Genomic DNA, 21,904 nt, shown 5'->3' on the forward strand with positions numbered 1-21,904 from the left:
TAAATTAGAAATAGGTACTTCAGTACAATATTAACAAACAATAATTTCTTTCTTTTGCACAAGCAAATTTAGTTTTGTATAATCTGTTTGTATAATCTCCAATGAGGCAGATAATGAGCAGTTGTATAAAATAAAAGAAAATGGTTTACAATTAATTCTATCAATTTATAAATGTAGAAATGAAAATATAAGTTTGAATCAATTAAGATTTAACAAATACCAATTAGCAAGAGTAAAAACTTCTTTTAAACTAGCTAATCTCCCACCAACTGAAGGCGCAGCAGAACAACACTGTTACAGAGCATACCATCAGTTTCAATCTTGGATGGGTAACAAACTGACGGCAAAAAATTGGGGCTGGAAGCAACATGAACGTGGCATTGTGCCCATATTCACAAATGCAGAACTAATTCCAGAAATATTAAAATTTGCTGCAGCTGTGAGACTGGATGCAATAGTCAAAAATGTGGGTGCCGAAAGCATGGTTTGAAATGTACCAATTTATGTTCAAATTGTACTTCTGATAAATGCTCCAATGTCGAAAAACCATTTTTTTTTTATATTAATGAATATGAGGACATTATGGATGAGAAACCAACGCCAAATGAAGAAAATGTAGACGAAGACCATGATGGTCTAGAAGATTTAGAGGAAACTGCAGAATCTGTAAGCATTACCGAATGTGATGAAGAAATGCCATCAAAGAAGCAAAAACTTAATTAATTGATGAACACTTGGTCATTAAAATTATAATAATTACTTTCTTTTGTATTAAATAAACTTTTTCGTTAAAAAAGTTGTTGCGACTTTTAATTTGGTTCATGAGAAAAAAGTATAAAAATGTAGTCTATAGGTAAGTAGGCCGACTTAAAAAAAATATAGTTTAAAAAAAATAAAAAACACGCTTTTAAAGCACTAAAAATTTAAAAATAACTTTTAAAATTAAAGCTAGTAATATTTTATTTTTTAAATTTTAGTGCTTTAAAAGCGTGTTTTTATTTTTTTTAACTATAATTTATTCACAAAATTAAAAATCACAGACAACGACATAAGTGTAGTAAATTTTTAACAGAGGTTCGTTGGTTCCTGCTCGCTATGCAACTTATATTACGTCTGAGAATCTGAAAATGGTGAGAGGTTGAAAATAAATTTCCGATTTTTGCCTTTTATGACAAAATTCTCCACAGTAATGTATATATTTTTTTACACCATCAGAAGATAGAGGTTTCAATAAACAAAAAAAATGCCAACTTCTTTAAAAAAGCTACAAAAATTTCGGGAGATTTTTCAATTGAAAAATGCTTACATTTTCCCTTAAACATAAAAAACAAGAGTTTTAAAAAATATTTTTATACAAAAAAATTACAGCGTATTTGGGACATAAAGAGGTAAGCTTCCACCATATTTGGTAAAAAAATTTTTTTTTCCAGTGAGAAAAAAAAAATAAAATGAAAAACATCGAATTTTCCGATTTTCTCGGATATTTTGAGGTTATTTGAATAATGTTTATTTACAAAAGTTGTAGATCTTTTTATTGCCTACAACTTTTCAATTTAACCTTTTTCAATAGGAGGTGCCGTTTTGCCGCAAATCGTAATTAACCGCTTTCACCCCTAAAAACGCTCCCCCAACCCATGTTCCCCTCATCCAGATTTGGTGAAAAATGTTCCACATGTTATCTAATATGTGTACTTTCATTTAGAATTGGTCTCATCCTGCTATTAATTTTTTATTTTTTTGGTACATTTTAGAGCTATCTGCACTGGTCTATTACTTATCGTTCTGTTTATTTTACAACCGTTGAAATATTGTCTCATGACCATGACGTTTTTATTTTTACAGGAAAAATTCTTTCTCTTCCTTGTTGATTTTTATTTTTTTGGTTAGTTGTAAATATTCTCATGATCTAAATTATCATAATCTCTGTTATCTGGCTGGTCACTGGGACGGTTACCAAAAAGTTGTCGCTTTCTACAGTATCGTCTCCTTTTCTGCAACAAAAAATATAAATTAATTTTTTGATAATTTGTTGGTTATTTTTAAGCATAAAAAATAATATAAAAGTTAATGCTTTCTTCTATTAATTTTGCCTACAACATAAGTGCATAAAGTATGTGCGTTTGGTAAACAGTGTGATGGAAAACTTAATAATCTACATCAAAATATTTTAAAATAAATAAATTAGTTCAAATTTCTGTTCATACAAAAGAGTATAAATATTTTATATACTTTGCCTGGTCTCCACTATTTATTCAAATTGATGGATTATGGCCACTTACAAAGAATACACACACAGGATCTCATACTTTTCGTAAAATGCTAATAAAAATTGGACGAGCTGGTCGAGCTGGTCGCTGCCCTTGATAGACATTCTAACTTATAGTAGGGGAGGAAAGCATGCTAAATTTGCATTTACTCTAGCGTTATGGGCACCTATTGGGTTGTGAAGAGTAGGACCTAAAACCAAAAAAAGTTAAGTTTTCTATAAAGTGGGGGACTTTCCATTTTTTAATTTAAATTTCCATTTCCAACACCGTTTTTCCGATTAAAGCGACATCTATCCATAATTCGAAAAAAATGTCTCGAATAAAAGTTGCTTATTTTTACGTAAAGAATCCAAATCTGCAATAAAAAATGGGGTCTCCTATTTAGGATTTTAAAGTAACCCCCCACCAACCTCCGTGGGGGGTCGTGTTTGGTGCCGTTCGATAGATTTCTTAAAAATGCTGAATACCTATTTTTTTCAGTTTTTCGATCTGACATTCATTTCGCGAAATATTCGCTTTTTTTGCGAATCTTTGTGACTCGCCCATTTCCTTATGCCCCACTCAAATCGTCAGATTTTTTAAATATACATACACTGTTTTGCATGTATAGTCGGTTCGCTAAACTCAGACACAACTGGCTAGTGAGTTTAGTAAGTATTTTTTTTTGTTTTGACCAATTTTGCCAAAATTGTCAAAATTACTAACTATTTAGTAATTATTAACTACTTAGTAATTATTTTTGTGCCAATTTTACGAAATTGGCAAAATTACTTACTTACTAAAATCACTACCCAGTTGTGTCTGAGTTTAGCGAACCGACTATGCTTAACTTACCTTATCTTAATCTGACGATTTTGAGTTCTTTTAAGGATAGATTTTTTTTGGACCCCCTTAAAGAACTCCCATGTATTAAGAGCCAATATATGGTAGAGGTACATTTATAGGGTGTAAGGTTTCTCGTCATGTGATTATCTGACGCGCTCGAGTAACTGCAAAAATCTCCGCTTGGGCTCCCCTACCATTAACCTTATCCAATTATCTGTCCTAGAACCAATTTCACCTACAGCGCGAGTGTCCGAGGAGTCCTTGTGACAGTATTTGAGTGGACGGTGCACCTACATTTTGCCTGGGAAGTGGGAAGTGTGTATAGCATATATACGCCGCACACCCAACAAAAACCGTAGTACCCCAGGCTGTGGGTGAAAAATAGGTCGCTTTCAGGATATAATTAAGGAATTTTTGAAACCTATCAGGTGTTGTAAAGGACGATGCCAGGAATAACTTCTACTAAAATATAACCAAAAATATTGTGCGCTTTTTTTTTAATTGCGATTTTCATTTGTTAAATTTGCAATTTTTATTGATTTTTAATTTTGCAGCTTAGGATATTGATTTTAGAGAAAAACTTTTTAATAGAAAGTTGTAGTAAATTAAAAAAACCTACAATTTGAGGTACGATAAGTTTAATTTGGTTAATTGGTTATTGCAAAACAGCCTGCGAAACGTCCAAAATGACCGTTTTTTACAATTGCATTATTTATTGTACAAATATATTTTTTTTTTATTTCTTATAGCTTTAAAGTAAAGATCTTTCAATTCCAAACATAGAAAAAAAATTGTAAAGCTAGATTAACGAATTTGTTGCTTAGATATTATAAATTGTTTATCCCAAGAGGTCAAATGTCGAAGGCTATAACTTTTTGAAAAAAAATCGTAGAGTTGGTGAAACATCTAATCTCCTTCTAAAGAGTTATATTTTTATATTCTGATGTAAATAAATGCGTAAAACATTTTTAAACCTCTAATTTTTGGGTTTGAAAATAAGGGGGCAAATTTCGTTATAAACATTTAGAGCTGAAGCGGCCCTGTACATCCTATGAGTTTTTAACTTACAGAGATTATTGTTGCTAAAGATGAAACAAAGATTTATAAAAGAATTAAAAATTTCTACTACCAACTGAAGCCGAGATAATTTTTGGGTTTGGAAATAAGGGGGCATATTTCGTTATAAACATTTAGAGCTGAAGCGGTCCTGTACATTCTATGAGTTTCTAACTTACATATTATTGTTGCTGAAGACAAATCGAAGATTTATAAAAAAATAAAAATTTTCTACAACCAACTGAAGCCGAGATAATTGTTTTTTTTTTTCTTAAGTCGTAGTGCCTTTATTTATAACAATTAAGAAATTATTTTACAGTCATTGACTAAAGAAAGACTTATATTATCTTAAAATAAAAATTATTATAAAATATAATTACATTTAATTATTAAAAATTATTTTTAAATTCGGTGCATTTGCGAGCGGCCGAATTTTGCAAATCGCCCGGCTCGCTTCAAATCCGCGCGGTCGGAAAATTTTTACGTAGCTTGTGTTAAATTTGGAGAGAAAACAATTTAATAATATTACCATTATAATATACAGTCTATTTACCACTGTATTTGTTTTTCTTGATAAACTTTTATATGTGAAATTTCATTTCTGAAGAAATAATATTACAAAAATGATACATATATATGAAATATATAACTATATTTTAATTTTTTCATTGTTATATAAATATAATAATAATAATGTTACTTCTTACTGTAATATACAATATAAAACTTTTTCTTCTTGTAGTGACTATTCTTTTTGGATTTCACATATAAAAGTTTATCAAGAAAAACAAATACAGTGGTAAATAGACTGTATATCATAATGGTAATATTATTAAATTGTTTTCTGTCAAAATTTAATACAAGTTACGTAAAAATTTTCCGAGCGGGCGGATTTGAAGCGAGCCGGGCGATTTGCAAAATTCGGCCGCTTGCAAAAGCACCGATTTAAAAAATAATTTTTAATAATTAAATGTAATTCTATTTTATAATAATTTTTATTTTAAGATAACATAAGTCTTTCTTTAGTCAATGACTGTAAAATAAATTCTTAATTATTATAAATAAAGGCACTATGATTTAAGAAAAAAAAAACAATTATCTCGGCTTCAGTTGGTTGTAGAAAATTTTTATTTTTTTATAAATCTTCGTTTTGTCTTTAGCAACAATAATCTGTAAGTAGAAACTCATAGGATATACAGGGCCGCCTCAGCTCTAAATGTTTATAACGAAATTTGCCCCCTTATTTTAAAACCCAAAAATTATCTCGGCTTCAGTTGGTCGTAGAAATTTTTAATTTTTTTATAAATCTTCGTTTCATCTTCAGCAACAATAATATGTAAGTTAAAAACTCATAGGATGTACAGGGCCGCTTCAGCTCTAAATGTTTTTAACGAAATTTGCCCCCTTATTTTCAAATCCAAAAATTAGAGGTTTACAATTGCTTTACGCATTTATTTACATCAGAATATGAAAATATAACTCTTTCAAAGGAGATTGGATGTTTCACTAACTTTCTACGATTTTTTTTCAAAAAGTTATAGCCTTCGACATTTGACCTCCTGGGATAAACAATTTATAATATCTAAGCAACAAATTCGTTAATCTGGCTTTAAATTTTTTTTTACGTTTGGAATCGAAAGATCTTCATTTAAAGCTTTAAAAAATAAGAAAAAAGATATTTGTACAATAAATAATGCAATTGTAAAAAACGGCCATTTTGGACCTTTCGCAGGCTGTTTTGCAATAACCAATTAACCAAATTAAACTTACCGTACCTCAATTTGTAGGTTTTTTAATTTACTACAACTTTCTATTAAAAAGTTTTTCTCTAAAATCAATATCCTAAGCTACAAAATTAAAAATGAATAAAAATTGCAAATTTAACAAATGAAAATCGCAATTAAAAAAAAGCGCACAATATTTTTGGTTACATTTTAGTAGAAGTTATTCCTGGCATCGTCCTTTACAACACCTGATAGGTTTCAAAAATTCCTGAATTATATCACGTTTTTTCACCCACAGCCTGGGGTATAGCATTTGTTTCTCTACCCACGCACACATTATTCACTGCAAGGAGAAATATTTGGAAAGAGATGTCCAGGAAGAAGAAGAAGGTCGGTGTTTATAAACTTCAAAACCTGGTTCAACACAACATCTGTGCAGCTTTTCCACGTTACTGCAGACGAGCTAAATTAGCTAATCACATTGGAAATAGTATATTGTACAACAAGAGAGAAAAAAGACATATTTCTCACGAGCGCAGAAGTCATGCCGCTAATCAAGCGAGAGAGAAATATGTCATTTTCTCTCGTGTTGTACACTGTACTTTTTCTATGGATGCGTTTTTGTCTAGAGTTCAAACCTCAAAATTAAATAATTTAGGTGCTATTATGTAGATTATATGCCTAAATTTAAATACAATACATATATACACATAGGTATTTAATATTCTTAATATTTATATACTTTATTTATTTAAAATTATAATTCACAGTTGAACAGTCTTAAAAGGTAATTTTTGATAAGTTTTGATAAGTTTGAACCCATTTTGTTTGACAAAAATAATTGTGTTTGTATTGTGCATGTTACCATGGAAATGGCGATCATATATGTATGTAAACCGGCGGTGAACCCGTGAGAAAAAATATTTCTCACTGCAATGGTCGACTTTTCTCACTGCCTGAGAAATTGTTCATTTTGAATGTATGTAAGTAGTGAGAGAAGTTGCACATTGTATAACATCCATAGAAAAATTATTTTTCCACCTACCTCTACCGAAAGTATACTTTTCCGGACCTGATTGTAGGGAGCAAAGTTGTGCTTTTCCTCCCTAGGGAGGAAAATATTTTTCCTCCCTAGGGAGGAAAAGTAAAAGTGACGTCATGGTATTTCATTCATGAAATATAACTTATTGACGCCCTGTACAATACCTATTTTCTATTACGTAAGTATCTATACATTTTAACGTTTATTTAAAAACACTCTGTATTTTGCAGAATGGTAAAAAACAGTAAATTTTTATTTTGATTTAACAATGTTTACATTAATAATTTGACTTATATTTTGACAGTTGACAGTTATATTGTACCTACTTGTTAGTTTTAGTTCTAATAAATTTTGTTGGTTAGTTACATAAATAAATTAGTAAAAATGAAAAAATTACTTGTTATTTGAGGAAGGTGGAAAAACCATATGTATAACATGGGAGTAAAGTGCCTTTTCCTCCCTTGAATGATTACTGCCCTCCGCTACGCGTCGGGCAGTAAACTTCATTCTCGGGAGGAAAAGTAGCACTTTCCTCCCTTGTTATACAAATAGCTATTTTCTACGAGCGTGCAAAAATGTCTATTTTCGAGCACGCATTTTAGTTTAGAAAGTTTCACTTTTCCGCACGCGTGTTACTTTTCCGCACGCGGTTTTTACTTTTCCGCCCGCGCGTTAATTTAGATATGCTAATATGGCCTTAAAGTAATTATGATACATGCAATAAACTAATATTTAGATATTATTTACTAATTTATTTCAAATAAATATCTTATTGTGTTCCTGTTTTAATGAAATTAACGCGACAATTCGATGAAATAAAATTATTTTGACATAATATTCGAAAGTCAAATCGGTAGACAATAACAGTCGTTTTGAATCATCGTCATGGAAACCAAGATGGTCGTCATGCTAACTAATTATATTGAAAGTTTGGTTTTGACAACCTTGTCAAAGAATTAATTTGTGTATGTATTTTCATATTAATTAAATTAATTTATTAAGATTTGGTAATTTTTTGAAGACTCTTAGAAAAAATATTGTTCCTAACTCTTGCAGAAAGTCTCTTTTCCGCACTCGACTGCATGCCGAACTCCCTCTTCGCGTCGTTCGGCAAACTGCAGTCGCGTGCGGAAAATAATGACTTTCTGCACTTGTTAAGTGTTTAGTATAGTTATTTCGGAAAATAACTATATACATCTATACTCCAGATTCCAATGCCAAAAAAATTAAGATTATCGTTGTACGGATTTGCTATAAGAGTTTCAAACTGGATAATACATAATATATTATGTACCTACTCTTATTCTTGAAAAGTGATACCAGTCTGAAATCATTTCAAAACAGTTTGTTATCGTATAGGTACCTATTCGTATAAATTACAATATTCAGGTACAAATAACATAACAAATATACAAACCTAATATATTATAAAAGATAATCAAGAACAATGCTATTTGCAAGAACAATGCATTGGGTTCAGTACACTATAGGTATACAGGGTGAGGCAGATAAACGGCCTATTAGAAATATCTCGAGAATTAAAGGCAACAGAATTATGAAAATTGGAATGAAGAAGTTTTGAAGTGATGTATTTAATAAAAATATTTTCATCTATTTGCTACTACCTTATACCAGAAATTGCTTATAACTTCGTTTTTTAATGGGACATTCTGTATATTTTTACATTTTTGGATTCTCCTCGATGTTTTTGTTCTTAAAATATAAGGTTTTTTACTGTTATACAGGGTAGATTAAAAGATAATACGTTTTTTTTCTTAATTTCGTAACAATATTCACACTCTGTAGAATTGTAGTAGTTTGACATCAAAAACTCTATTTATGTTCAGATGATTGTTAATATAGTCTACTATTGTTAAGAGTTGTTAATCTAGCTAAATTTTTAATTTTAGTATACAGGGTTGGTCGAAACTCAGAATGAGCGTTTTCTGAGTTTTCTTAAATGGAACACCCTGTATTTATTGTATTGTCATGAAATGATATTGTATGGTACTTTTTCATTTCTCAAGCATTTCCTACATCTAACTGCTCTCATTTGTGAGTTATTGGTGATTCAAGCCAAACATTAATTGCAACAAAAAATACGTGAAATTTTATTAGGTTAGCCATGAAAATAATCAATCAAGCACAAATTAAAGCAGTTAGGTATAGGGAATGCTTAAGAAATAAAAAAAGTACCATAAAATATTTCATTACAATACTAAAATACAGGGTGTTCCATTTAAGAAAACTCAGAAAATACTCATTCCGAATTTCGACCAACCCTGTATACTAAAATTCAACATTTAGCTATACTAATAATTTTTTTAAATATTAGACTACTTCCGGTTTAACCTGAAGTAGCAAATAGATGAAAACATTTTTATTACATCCTTCATCAAAAGTTTATTACATCCTCTTCAAAATCCCTTCATTCCAATTTTCATAATTTTGTTGCTTTTAGTTCTCGAGATATTTCTAAAAGGCCGTTTATCTGCCTCACCCTATATAGCCCAGTGACTGAACGGGAAATACGGCGATACCGTATAATTTTCAGGGTCAACCCCGAACTTCAAGAAAATATTGGACTTAAGTTCTGCTTACCCTCCACTTCAAAGTTGGACATGATGTTGGTTGCTTTTGCTTGGTGGATGACTGTCCCCCGTTCTCGGGGGTCAGAAGACGCACGTTTAAAATAAGTCCAGAAATGGATAAATTGACTAATTCTAAGCAAGTTAATAAATTTTCGAGTTATTTGCGATTGAAAATATTTATTCTTTGAAAAAATAAACACGTTTTCAAGCGGTTTTTCGCAAATAACCCTTAACTAAGTATTTTATCGAAAAAAAATAGTGTTAGCAAAAATGTAGCTTAGAAACAAACGAAAATAGTTGTTGATGGATTCGACCGTTACTTGATAGTAGTTCATTTTATCTCACAATAAAACACTGAAAAACGTTTGTTTTTCTATAATTCCACAAAATTTATTACAACTATGTTATTACTACAGCTGTTTCGGCAAAGTGCCTTTCTCAAGTGATATATTTTACAATGTGTTTGCCTTTTTAAGTCTTTAACTGAAGAGGTTGAGGAGTGGGGAGCTGTTTGCCTCGAGTTGGTCATTCAGAATTATATCTGTATTTTTCAATTTATTAATTTCCATTGATTCTAAAAGTGATAGCTTAAGGCCTTTATTTTGAATATGTAGAATTTGAAACTCTTCATTGAAAGAATGATTATGATCTAGAAGGTGAAGTGCGTATGTAGAAGTGTCTGTTTTTCTATTGTTGAAAGCCCTTTTGTGTTCAGCTATCCGTTTGTCGAAAGTTCTGCCAGTTTGACCGATGTAAGTTTTCGGACGTAAAAAATCCATTTGACGTAAAAAATCTTTTTCCTAGTGTTCCTCCTACAGAAACTTTTGTTTTAGTTAAAAACCTTTTAGAACATAATAGTACAAATCCGATCATTGCATCTGAAATTTTACACCTTCTTGAAATTTGCATAAATCAAGACTATTTTGAATTCAATAATCAAATTTACACAAACAACAGTGCAGGACTTATTATGGGTAATCCTCTAAGCCCATTACTATCAGATATATTTATGAACCAACTTGAAACAACAATTTCTAAACACCCCTTATTTAAACAGTTCTTATATTGGTGGAGATACGTGGATGACATACTAGTCTGCTTTACAGGAACTAACAGACAACTTGACCAATTTCTATCTTACATTAATTCACTTCATAGTAATATTGAGTTCACAATAGAAACAGAACAGAATAATTCCATAAACTTTCTAGATGTAACGATTACCAGACTACACAACAAACATGAGTTCTCCGTATATCATAAACCTACCCATACTGACACAACTATACACAATTCATCATCCCATCCTACACAACACAAATTAGCAGCCTACCATAGCATGATACATAGACTGACAGAAATTCCTATGACAAAAAATAACTTCGAGACAGAACTAAATATCATTAGACAAATAGCAGTAAACAATGGCTATAACGAACAAACAGTTAACAACATTTTAAACCAAAAACTCCATAAGAAAGCCTTGAATTTAGTGTATCCACCACCACAGAAAGAACCCAGTACCTTCTGCTCTCTCACATATACTGGCAAAATAACAACAAAAATAGCCAGATACATAAAAAATAAAGGAATAACACCAGCTTTCAGAACTAACAACAACTTAAGCAAACATATTAAAAACAATAAAAGCCGAAAGAGAAAGCAACTACAGAGTGGTGTGTACAAACTAACTTGTGGTGACTGTCCGAAAACTTACATCGGTCAAACTGGCAGAACTTTTGACAAACGGATAGCAGAACACAAAAGGGCTTTCAACAATAGAAAAACAGACACTTCTACATACGCACTTCACCTTCTAGATCATAATCATTCTTTCAATGAAGAGTTTCAAATTCTACATATTCAAAATAAAGGCCTTAAGCTATCACTTTCAGAATCAATGGAAATTAATAAATTGAAAAATACAGATATAATTCTGAATGACCAACTCGAGACAAACAGCTCCCCACTCCTCAACCTCTTCAGTTAAAGACTTAAAAAGGCAAACACATTGTAAAATATATTACTTGAGAAAGGCACTTGGCCGAAACAGCTGTAGTAATAACATAGTTGTAATAAATGTTGTGGAAGTATAGAAAAACAAACGTTTTTCAGTGTTTTATTGTGAGAGAAAATAGTTGTGTATTCGTGAAGTCTATATTCTCAGCAAAAGCAAAGTTTCAGCTCATGAAAAAAAGTTTTTATTCGTCAAATTCCAATTCGAATATTTCAACGTGAAATAACCAAAAAATAAAGCACTTTTCGAGAAAAACCCATTAAAAGTTTAAAAAAAAACTTTATTTTTATTTTTTACAAAAGTCTCTGGCATCAAAACTAAGCGAGTTACGCTCAAAATAAAGTTGGCCTCTGTTTTTTTAATAAAAAAAATCGTGAAGATCTCCTCCTATTTAACAATCCAAATGAAATTAATCGTTACGGCTTTACAAGAAATTTACTTTAATTATGTATTATTTATAGAATCCGTAAGCTTCACCGGTTTAAAGTGCTTATTGTTTTCACCCAATTTTGAAAAAATGTGAAAACTTTGAATTATCCACGTCCGTCTGTCCGTCTGTCTGTCTGTCTGTCTGTCTGTCTGTCTCTAATCACAACTCCTCCGTCAATATACCAGCTAGAATGAGAAATGAGGTGTCAAATGAAAGCTTATAATCCAAGGATGATACTAAAGGTGAGATATTTGACCTAGGCTGTCTGTACGCCGGTCCGTCCGACCGCGAATATAACTCCTCCGTCATCATATCAGGTAGAATGACAAATGAGGTGTCAAATGAAAGCATATAATCCAGGGATGGTACTAAAGGTGAGCTATTTGACCTAGGCTGTCTGTCCGTCTGTCCGTCAGACCGCGAATATAACTCATCCGTCAATATACCAGGTAGAATGAAAATGAGGTGTCAAATGAAAGCTTATAATGCAAGGATGGTACCAAATGTGAGAAATTTGACCTAGGCTGTCTGTCCGTCGGTCCGTCCGACCGCGAATATAACTCATCCGTCAATATACCAGGTAAAATGAAAATGAGGTGTCAAATAAAAGCTTATAATGCAAGGATTGTACTAAATGTGAGAAATTTGACCTAGGCTGTCTGTCCGTCTGTCCGTCCGGCTGCGAATATAACTCCTCCGTCATTTTACCAGGTAGAATGACAAATGCGGTGTCAAACGAAAGCTTATAATGCAAGGATGGTACTAAATGTGAGAAATTTGACCTAGGCTGTCTGTCCGTCTGTCCGTCCGACTGCGAATATAACTTCTACGTCACTATACCAGGTATAATAACAATTGAGGTGTCGAATGAAAGCTTATAATCCAAGGATGGTACTAAATGTGCGAAATTTGACCTAGGACTTCCGGTTTTAAAAATGCGACCAGAAGTACTGTTTTAAAGTCACCAGAATAGTACACGTGATATATTATTCAACGCTACTTCGCAAGAAGAGAACAAATATATACTACCGCTTTCATGAATCTCTCTTCATCTGTCTTTCCGTCCGCGAATACAACTCCTCCATTAATAATAAAGCTAGAATGACAAATGAGGTGTCGAATGAAAGCTTATAACCCAAGGATGGTATTAAAGATGAAAAATTTGACATCGGACTTCCGGTTTTAGAGTTGCAACCGTATGAACCGTTCTGATGGCACCGAAATAGTATAAGCGATATATCATTCGACGTGTCTTAGCAAGATGAGAAAAAAATTTGGTTTTGGTTTTTTTATCATTTCCGCTTAAAAAGTTATAACCAGAAGTGCCGTCATAGTCGCAGAAATAGTACATGTATCAATCGAAGCGTATTGAAAAGTTGAGTTTTAATCTTTATAGTTTCTGTTTTGAAGTCATTTCAATCAAGCGTTCAAATATCGACTTCCAGTCCTACTTTCGATTACTTTGGGTGAAAACCTAGGACTTACAAAGTCCAATTACTTGTTTTTGAAAGGATTATAGTTTACTTTGAATTTTGAATAGCCATACCTTAACCAATTTTTGTCTATCAGAAAAACAAAATAAAACTAGTGTGTTTATAAAAGCAAAGCCTATATTTTTTACTCTTTGAGATTTTTCGTATCGCTAATGCTTTTTAAGTTATTTTGAAAAAAGGGCATTTTTCCAAAAAATTTAGAATTTTTTTTTTACTTTAAACCAACTGTTTTTTCAAAATAATCACTTCGAACCGGTCAAACTTACAGATCGTCTAAACACTACACATATAAAGCAAATGGTAAAGCGGTAACGGTTAATTTTCTTTAGGGTGCTAAATAGGGTGAGATTTTCACGATTTTTTACGAAAGAAAAGAGGGGCCAACTTTATTTTGATCGTAACCCTTTTGGCTTTAATGCCAAAAACTTTTGTAAAAAATAAAAATAATTAAAATAAATAATAATAAAATAAACTCAAATTGTTTATCCCTGAGAGCTCTTTTTTGCAATAACATAAATAAAATAAACTCAAATTGTTTATCCCTGAGAGCTCTTTTTTGCAATAACATAAGTCAGAAAAAAATGTTGTTAGAACCATTCTATAGGTGTCGAATGAAAGAGCATGAGCTAAATGTTCAAATTGGTTTAAAAAAAGTGAATAAAAAATGCATTTATTAGTAATAAATAATTATGTATAAGTATCGTCAATTTTTCCTTATAAACTTTTTAAATAATTTTTTTCAAAAAAATCTACTTTTTCACCGTGTTTTAGGTGCACAACTGCTAAGTAGTGTTATATATATAATAACTAAAAAAATTGTAATAAATATATATAATATAATTTACTATACAAAAAAAAATTAAACAGTTTATAAGGAAAAATTGACGATACTTTTGCATAATTATTTATTAGTAAACCCTAGTAGTTTATTCCCTTTTTTTAAACCAATTAGAAAATTTAGCTCATCCTTTTTCATTTTTGACACCTGTAGAATGGTTTTAACATAATTTTTTTCTGACTTATGTTATTGCAAAAAAATGCTTTCTGGGATAAACAATTTGAAAAAAATTTAAACAATTAAATGAATCGCTTTGAAATTTTCGTCACATATTAAGCACCAAAGAACCCCCATTTGACAAAAATTTCAAAGCTGGACACTAATTTTTACAATAGTTATTGCGAAATTAATTTTTTGCAATTTCGACCTTTGTTCGCAATTATTTTAACAATAAATGAGTAAGTATATCAAACTTTGTAATACGCCATTTTCAATGCTCACCAAGATATATGTACTAAAAAACCATAAGTTTCATTGTTTTCCATTTATTAAAAAAAAGGAAGAAAGCCCGTTTTTTGACACTAAATTGTTTATAAATAAAAATGGCCGCCAGATTATACGCAGGAAATAGTTACAATTTGTTCTTATAGGTATTACCTGTCGAAAAAACGCTTCAGTACGCTGGCTGTTGAAGTGTCATGCAAAACACCTTATTACCCTGGACTATATGGATATCTTTTCTCTGGAAGTTAGTACTGACAACTACTATTACATAATTATTATTTACTGCTGCTAAGTCCATTTTGACTGGTTTCAGTATTCAGCATAACTATGTTCCCTAAATATATTTACAAAATATTATTCTTTTCACAGTTTAGCATTAGAATCGCCAAACGTTATAATATCATTATGTCGGATTATAATGTCGTAGAAGCTCCTGAGATAAGAAATAATAATCGACTTTTGACGAAGCGCTAGTCTCCGCCAATTTTCTAACTTGATCGACTTATCAATTTATTAGATAAACAGTTTAAAACCGATTCGCGCGGCATACATTTCTAATATTTTGATTCTTGATAACCACAATCCACAATCATTCGATTCTATCTCTCCGTGCTGTGCGCACAGTCTTTTTCGCGGTCGTACAAAAAAAGTTTCAGTTTTGGTTAAAAAAAGAAAAAGGAATTTTCTTCGAACTTAGTAGCTGAACAGATTCTTATTTCGTGCAAAATAGTTTTTGGGGCCATTAGTTGAGTGATACTCGATAAGATTTGTTTGTTTGCTTAGTTTTATCGTTTGATATACAGGTGAGTGAAGTGTATCTTCATTTTTCCTTCATGGTTATCTATCTATATTTTACGTAATATTTGATGCTATATTTAAGTGATTGTCGACAGTATGTTGTTTGAAAAAATATTATGTTTGGTTGCGATGTATATTTCATATATTTTTACCAAACCCTGATAAATTTGACGCACCATTTTATTAGTTTAAAACACTTACATTAAAGAAAATACTAATTAATATCTTTAATGGGATTTAACTAAAATTTCAATTTAAACCATTTTTATTTTGGCGTTTTATCATTTAGAGACCGGACATAATATTATATGCACTAAAATTTTCGAAAATATGCGCATATAGATGCAAACATTTTTGCAAATATATGCATAGGTAATTTTTATTTAGATATGCAATATTTTTATACACTTATTAATTAGATATATAATGACAAACAAACCAGAAAATTATCGACAGTCCGTAGTTGCAACTTTTTCAAATAACATTTTATTGCGTGAGTTTAATTTACATAAACGTCTACAAACATCTAATATGTACTCGTAAAATTAATAACAATAACGTACATCTATGAATTAAGACTGCTGGTGTATAGCTTACAATAAGGCGTCTTTCCAGATCGTCCTCCAAAAAATTATGTTTTCTGTCATATAGTGTTTAAAAAAATTCCCTTCTACATCTATGGATGTTATTGGTGCTTACTTCAGGGTACTTGACTCAAGATCTAATTTAACAATGACACAGATTACCATTTACAATGTTTGCCACTTCTATTAGTAGTAAATAACCATAATTTCTTTGAAATACATCGTTACTCTTTTTCTTTTCACAATTTCACCAATAATACATATTCCCTCTTACGCCTTTATTTCTTTTTGGAATCTCAGAAATCTCTCAATTCTACAGATTCAGTAAATGGCATTCCTTGCGCTTCCACTCTTCATTCCTACCGCTTACGACTTCGTAGTTAGACTTAATAAGTGCTAATTCGGACTTAAAATTTATTAAAACCTCCTTGACACTTTTCTATGGCAACGTTAGTTTGTTCGTCAAAATCCGATTGTTCGACATCCACATGTTCGACGTCCACATGTGATATAAAAGTAAAAGAATCTTTAAATTAACAAATAATTTTAGAATATAGGAACCTATGAAAGCCGGATGGAACATTTCTTATGTAATCTTTATAATACTCTATTCTTCGGCATTTCAAAACTTTTAAGTCATAAACATTGTAATCTGTTATTTCCTTACAATAAACTAATACCCAAACGCTTACTTATTGTATCTAGTGGATTGTTTGGTTGGGACGATTTCTGAGCTTCCGGCATTAGGTATTAGGAAGTATTCCGGCTATTAAAATTTATTTACATACATACTTTTCTGAATGATGTTATTTTGGATATTAGATTTTGAAGAAAATATGCTTTAACCTTTAACTACCCGCGCATGAAGTTATAACATAACTACACGCGTGGCGTACTTTGTACGCCACAAGAAAATACACTTAAAAACAGCGGATTTGTTTAATTTTTTATTTAAAAATACACTTAGTTGTTTGTTATAAACCTTATTCGGCATCAGTGAATACTTGGAGTTCCTTTTGAGTAAGCCAATTGGGATTTATAACTGGAATCATGGAATAACTGGATTCCATGATAAATAAAATTACTAATAAAAAATTTTTTTAAATGTGATTTTTTACAGGAGAAAAAGTATTGTTTATAAAGAAAAACAAATTTTTTGCCATAATGACTAAAAAACAATTAAAATATGTACTTATATTACGACTTATAGTAATATAATCCTGGGGTATATTGTCCACCACCGGAAAAAACAAATAATAAAATGTAAATTACGATCTTTCCAGAACGCCGATTATAAAGAAACTAAAACCAAATTGTAAAGCACATTCCAGTGATAGGTTAGAAAAGTAAGCAAGGTCAAACATTAAATTTTTAAATATATTTCCAGTAGAATTCTTATATCTGGCGTACAAAGTACGCCAGCGCGTGTAGTTAAAGGTTAATATGCCAAATATTGCAAAATATGCAGAAACAGTAAAAAATGCAATTAAAGGTAAAATATGCAACAAATATGCAATTGTCATAAAGTCTCTATGGGCCATTCCACGAACATACGCCTGTTTTGGATTACTTCGACAACGAATATTTTACTGTGCAACATAAGAAGTACGAAAGTAAATGGCGCTAATAATTATTCCAATAAACAACAATGTAATTTGCAATTTACTTTCGTTCTTCTTATTTTGCACAGTAAAATATTCGTTGTCGAAGTAATCCAAAATAGGCGTATGTTCGTGGAATAGGGTATAGCTCATAATACAAGGAAATTTCTGCAGAACAATATTAAATAAAATAATGTTAAAATAAATTACACTGGCCTGCATCATTTTTGAGGTATGTACTTTTATAGATGATCTTTTATATTTTTTTACGCACGCTGAATTCAAAAACTCAACTCATTTTTTTCTCAATCAGATCAGGTTTATTTACTATTTCCAATTTCCGAAAAACTAATTTTTCAGATTGTATATTCTGAAATCAGATTGTAATTCATTTTTCACATTGTGATTTCAGGTTGTATGTATTTTAGCATACTATGTAGATTAACCTTTTTTGGATATTTAATTTGAAGCTTACGCTAATAAATGCCAATTTATGTATACATGTAGATATTTATCCTTAAGAGCACACAGTAGCGATCCACAGGTAACAACAAACTCGGTCCAAGATTGCGAAAGTTCTACGAACTTTCATAATTGAGGCAACAGTGCGTCGGTAATTCGACGCTGACAGTGACGTTTATACTATCAAAAACAATTACCAGAGAACGGCAGTTCTCGCCAGTGGCGCAGACCTACACCCCCTACACGCGACACTATATACAGGGTGAGTCACCACTAACGGGACGGAAGATTACAGCTAAACGGTAAAAGATTGGAAAAAAATTTAAATTTAATAAACTAAGTTATCAATCGAAGCAGCGCAGAAAACGACAATAAATATCGCCTCCGTACCACCAGATTGACAACAGGTGGAATACTTTCTTTGGTTACACCTCTTGAGACTTTTACAATTTATAAGTCATACAGGTGCCGAGAAAATTAAGATGAGAGAATTTTAAATAATTCACAACTCATCTGCTCAGCATGGTAAAGCTCCAACAAGAAAGATTCCTTAATACTCAAAAGAGTAAATGAATTAAAAATGTATAAACATTCTCAATTTCTTTGCAAAACGAAAATGCAGCAGCTGCATAATACTGTGGTTAAAGCGGAGAGTGCAGGAAGAGTCTATACCGGTTTCGGAGATCTTTTTCCCCTCATCAGTAAACCCATATCCTCTTCTCTCCGCTTTAACCATTTACCATAGCTTAGGGCCTTCCCGAATTGCAAAGAAAGAAATGTCACGGATGAACTAGGGCCATCTACCGGAAAACAAACTAAGTTATCAATCGAAGCAGCGCAGAAAACGACAATAAATATCGCCTCCGTACCACCAGATTGACAACAGGTGGAATAATTTCTTTGGTTACACCTCCTGAGACTTTTACAATTTATAAGTCATACAGGTGCCGAGAAAATTAAGATGAGAGAATTTTAAATAATTCACAACTCATCTGCTCAGCATGGTAAAGCTCCAACAAGAAAGATTCCTTAATACTCAAAAGAGTAAATGAATTAAAAATGTATAAACATTCTCAATTTCTTTGCAAAACGAAAATGCAGCAGCTGCATAATACTGTGGTTAAAGCGGAGAGTGCAGGAAGAGTCTATACCGGTTTCGGAGATCTTTTTCCCCTCATCAGTAAACCCATATCCTCTTCTCTCCGCTTTAACCATTTACCATAGCTTAGGGCCTTCCCGAATTGCAAAGAAAGAAATGTCACGGATGAACTAGGGCCATCTACCGGAAAACAAACTAAGTTATCAATCGAAGCAGCGCAGAAAACGACAATAAATATCGCCTCCGTACCACCAGATTGACAACAGGTGGAATACTTTCTTTGGTTACACCTCCTGAGACTTTTACAATTTATAAGTCATACAGGTGCCGAGAAAATTAAGATGAGAGAATTTTAAATAATTCACAACTCATCTGCTCAGCATGGTAAAGCTCCAACAAGAAAGATTCCTTAATACTCAAAAGAGTAAATGAATTCTTCACTTCTCTTAAAATGTAAAGTTTTAAAAGAAGGCTTATTCTCAAGTTATTTAAGAAATTATAAAAACATTACTTTTACATCTAAATAGTTGGATATTGGTTGAATGTATTTCATGATTAATTATTATACATTTGTCTACAGGGTGTTCAAAATTTACAGTTATATTATTGGAGTATTCAATGTGTCATATGATGCTTATTTTAAATAGAACACCATGTATATTAATAAATAATTATACTAACCAAATTTACCTCTTTCTAATGGTATATGAATGTCCTATACCTAGGCGTCATAGTTTTTGCGTAATTTACAATTATTTAAATTCTTAATCTGTAAATCGATTTTAAAACAAAAGGTTAATGTCATTGTATGACATTGTTAGTTTATGACAGTACGGTCTGGTAATTATCAAAACTATAAACATCCGTGTATGATATTCAATTTTTTTTTACTTAAAAATGGCTTTGGAAGAGCCAATTACATTCAAATTTAATTGTTCCTAAAAATGAATAATCACACTATCTATGAAAGAGTAGACATGCTACTTTGCATTGGCTGGGGAATATTTTTAAAATTTTCTCTTAGCTTCTAAAGTTTACGCTTAAAAGTATCCTGATAGAGGACACCCAAAAAAGGACGTTTTTGAGAAATTTCTCGATAGAGTCCGTGCTGCTGGTAATTTTGCATAGGTAGGAAAATTTGGGGCAGCATTCTGAGCCAGTACGTTATCGACCCATATTTTTTTGACGAAAATCTGAATGGAGCAACTTCTTTAAATTTCTTAAAAAGTTTTTTGAATCCTTCTTAAAACCTTCCACTTAGCGTGCGAACAAACATGTGGCTCCAAGTGAACGGAGCTCCTGCTTATTTTTGACGTGATGTTAAGAACAACCTCAACATAAAATTTAGAAATAAATGGATAGATTAATTCGGTCCATATATTTGACCATCTAGGCCACCAGGATTGACCAAGATGAATTTTTTTAAATAAGGTTACATTAAAAATATTGTAAATGATGCACTTCCTAACCCAGAAACCTGTGTTTAGTACAATCTTTGATTAATATACATGGTGTTCTAATAAAATACCCATCATATTATGCTACATTGAATAATCTAATAATGAAACTGTAAATTTTGAACACCCTGTAAATAAATGTGTAATAATCAATCATGGAATGCATTAATTATAAGATAATTATCAGACCGTATTGTCATAAAATGACAATGTCATACAATGACATTAATTAACTTCATCTTTTTTTTTTAAATCGATTTACAGAGTAAGAATTTAAATAATTGTAAATTAGGCAAAAACTATGAGACCTAGGTATAGGACATCTATATACCATTCGAAAGAGGTAAATTTGTTAAGTATAATTATTTATTAATATACATGGTGTTCCATTTAAAATACGCATCATATGACATAAGGAATACCCCACTAATGAAACTATAAATTTTGAACACCCTGTAGACAAATATGTAATAATTAATCATGGAATACATTCAACCAATATCCAACTATTTAGATGTAAAAGTAATGTTTTTATAATTTCTTAAATAACTTGAGAATAAGCCTTCTTTTAAAACTTTACATTTTAAGAAAAGTCAACATAACTCAGAACACTCTGTACATAGGTATAGGGAAGCTTTATGAAACTATACCTTATTTTTTGCGGACAATTAAAAAATGCAATAAAATACAGGGTGTTCCATAAGAAAAAATATAACTTTGATACACCGCCACTTATTGGGACACCCTGTATATTTCAAAATAATTTTAAAATATAGCTTCTATCAACTTACAAACTACTCAATTTAAATTTTTTTCAAATCTTTTACCGTTTCGCTGTAATATTCCGTCCCGTTAGTGGTGACTCACCCTGTATACACGAAATTTTCGATTATCTAAATCTGACTGAATTGAAAATTGGGCCAACTCCCATCTTAAAGTTCAGGAAAAGACTCACCCATTCATATGTCAACCATCCATTTTGGTCCAAGGGTGTGGATTTTACGGCCCTTCCTATTTAGGGTCTGTTTTTCGTTCTCGTCCCCAAAACTTCGAAAATTTATCTCCGACCTTTGCGGCTTCTAATAGAAGCGATCATTACCTTTCCAACGCATGTCTAATTTTGAAAATCGGTTATACCGTTCAAAAGTTACCGAGCTTAGAAATATGAGTCAATTT

General features: G+C 31.4%; 1 protein-coding gene across 1 annotated transcript in view; it reads left to right on the top strand.

Annotated features, from left to right (window-relative positions):
- The first annotated feature begins 15,228 nt into the window (after nt 1–15,228).
- LOC126879060 (platelet-derived growth factor receptor alpha) overlaps nt 15,229–21,904 on the top strand; it is a 289,178-nt gene continuing 282,502 nt past the window's right edge. Inside the window, exon 1 of the mRNA XM_050641955.1 lies at nt 15,229–15,530. The gene's annotated coding sequence lies outside the window, so the exon portion shown is untranslated. The remainder of the gene's footprint in view (nt 15,531–21,904) is intronic.

The sequence above is a fragment of the Diabrotica virgifera genome, chromosome 1 (assembly GCF_917563875.1).
Source record: "Diabrotica virgifera virgifera chromosome 1, PGI_DIABVI_V3a".
Taxonomy (NCBI): Eukaryota; Metazoa; Arthropoda; class Insecta; order Coleoptera; family Chrysomelidae; genus Diabrotica; species Diabrotica virgifera.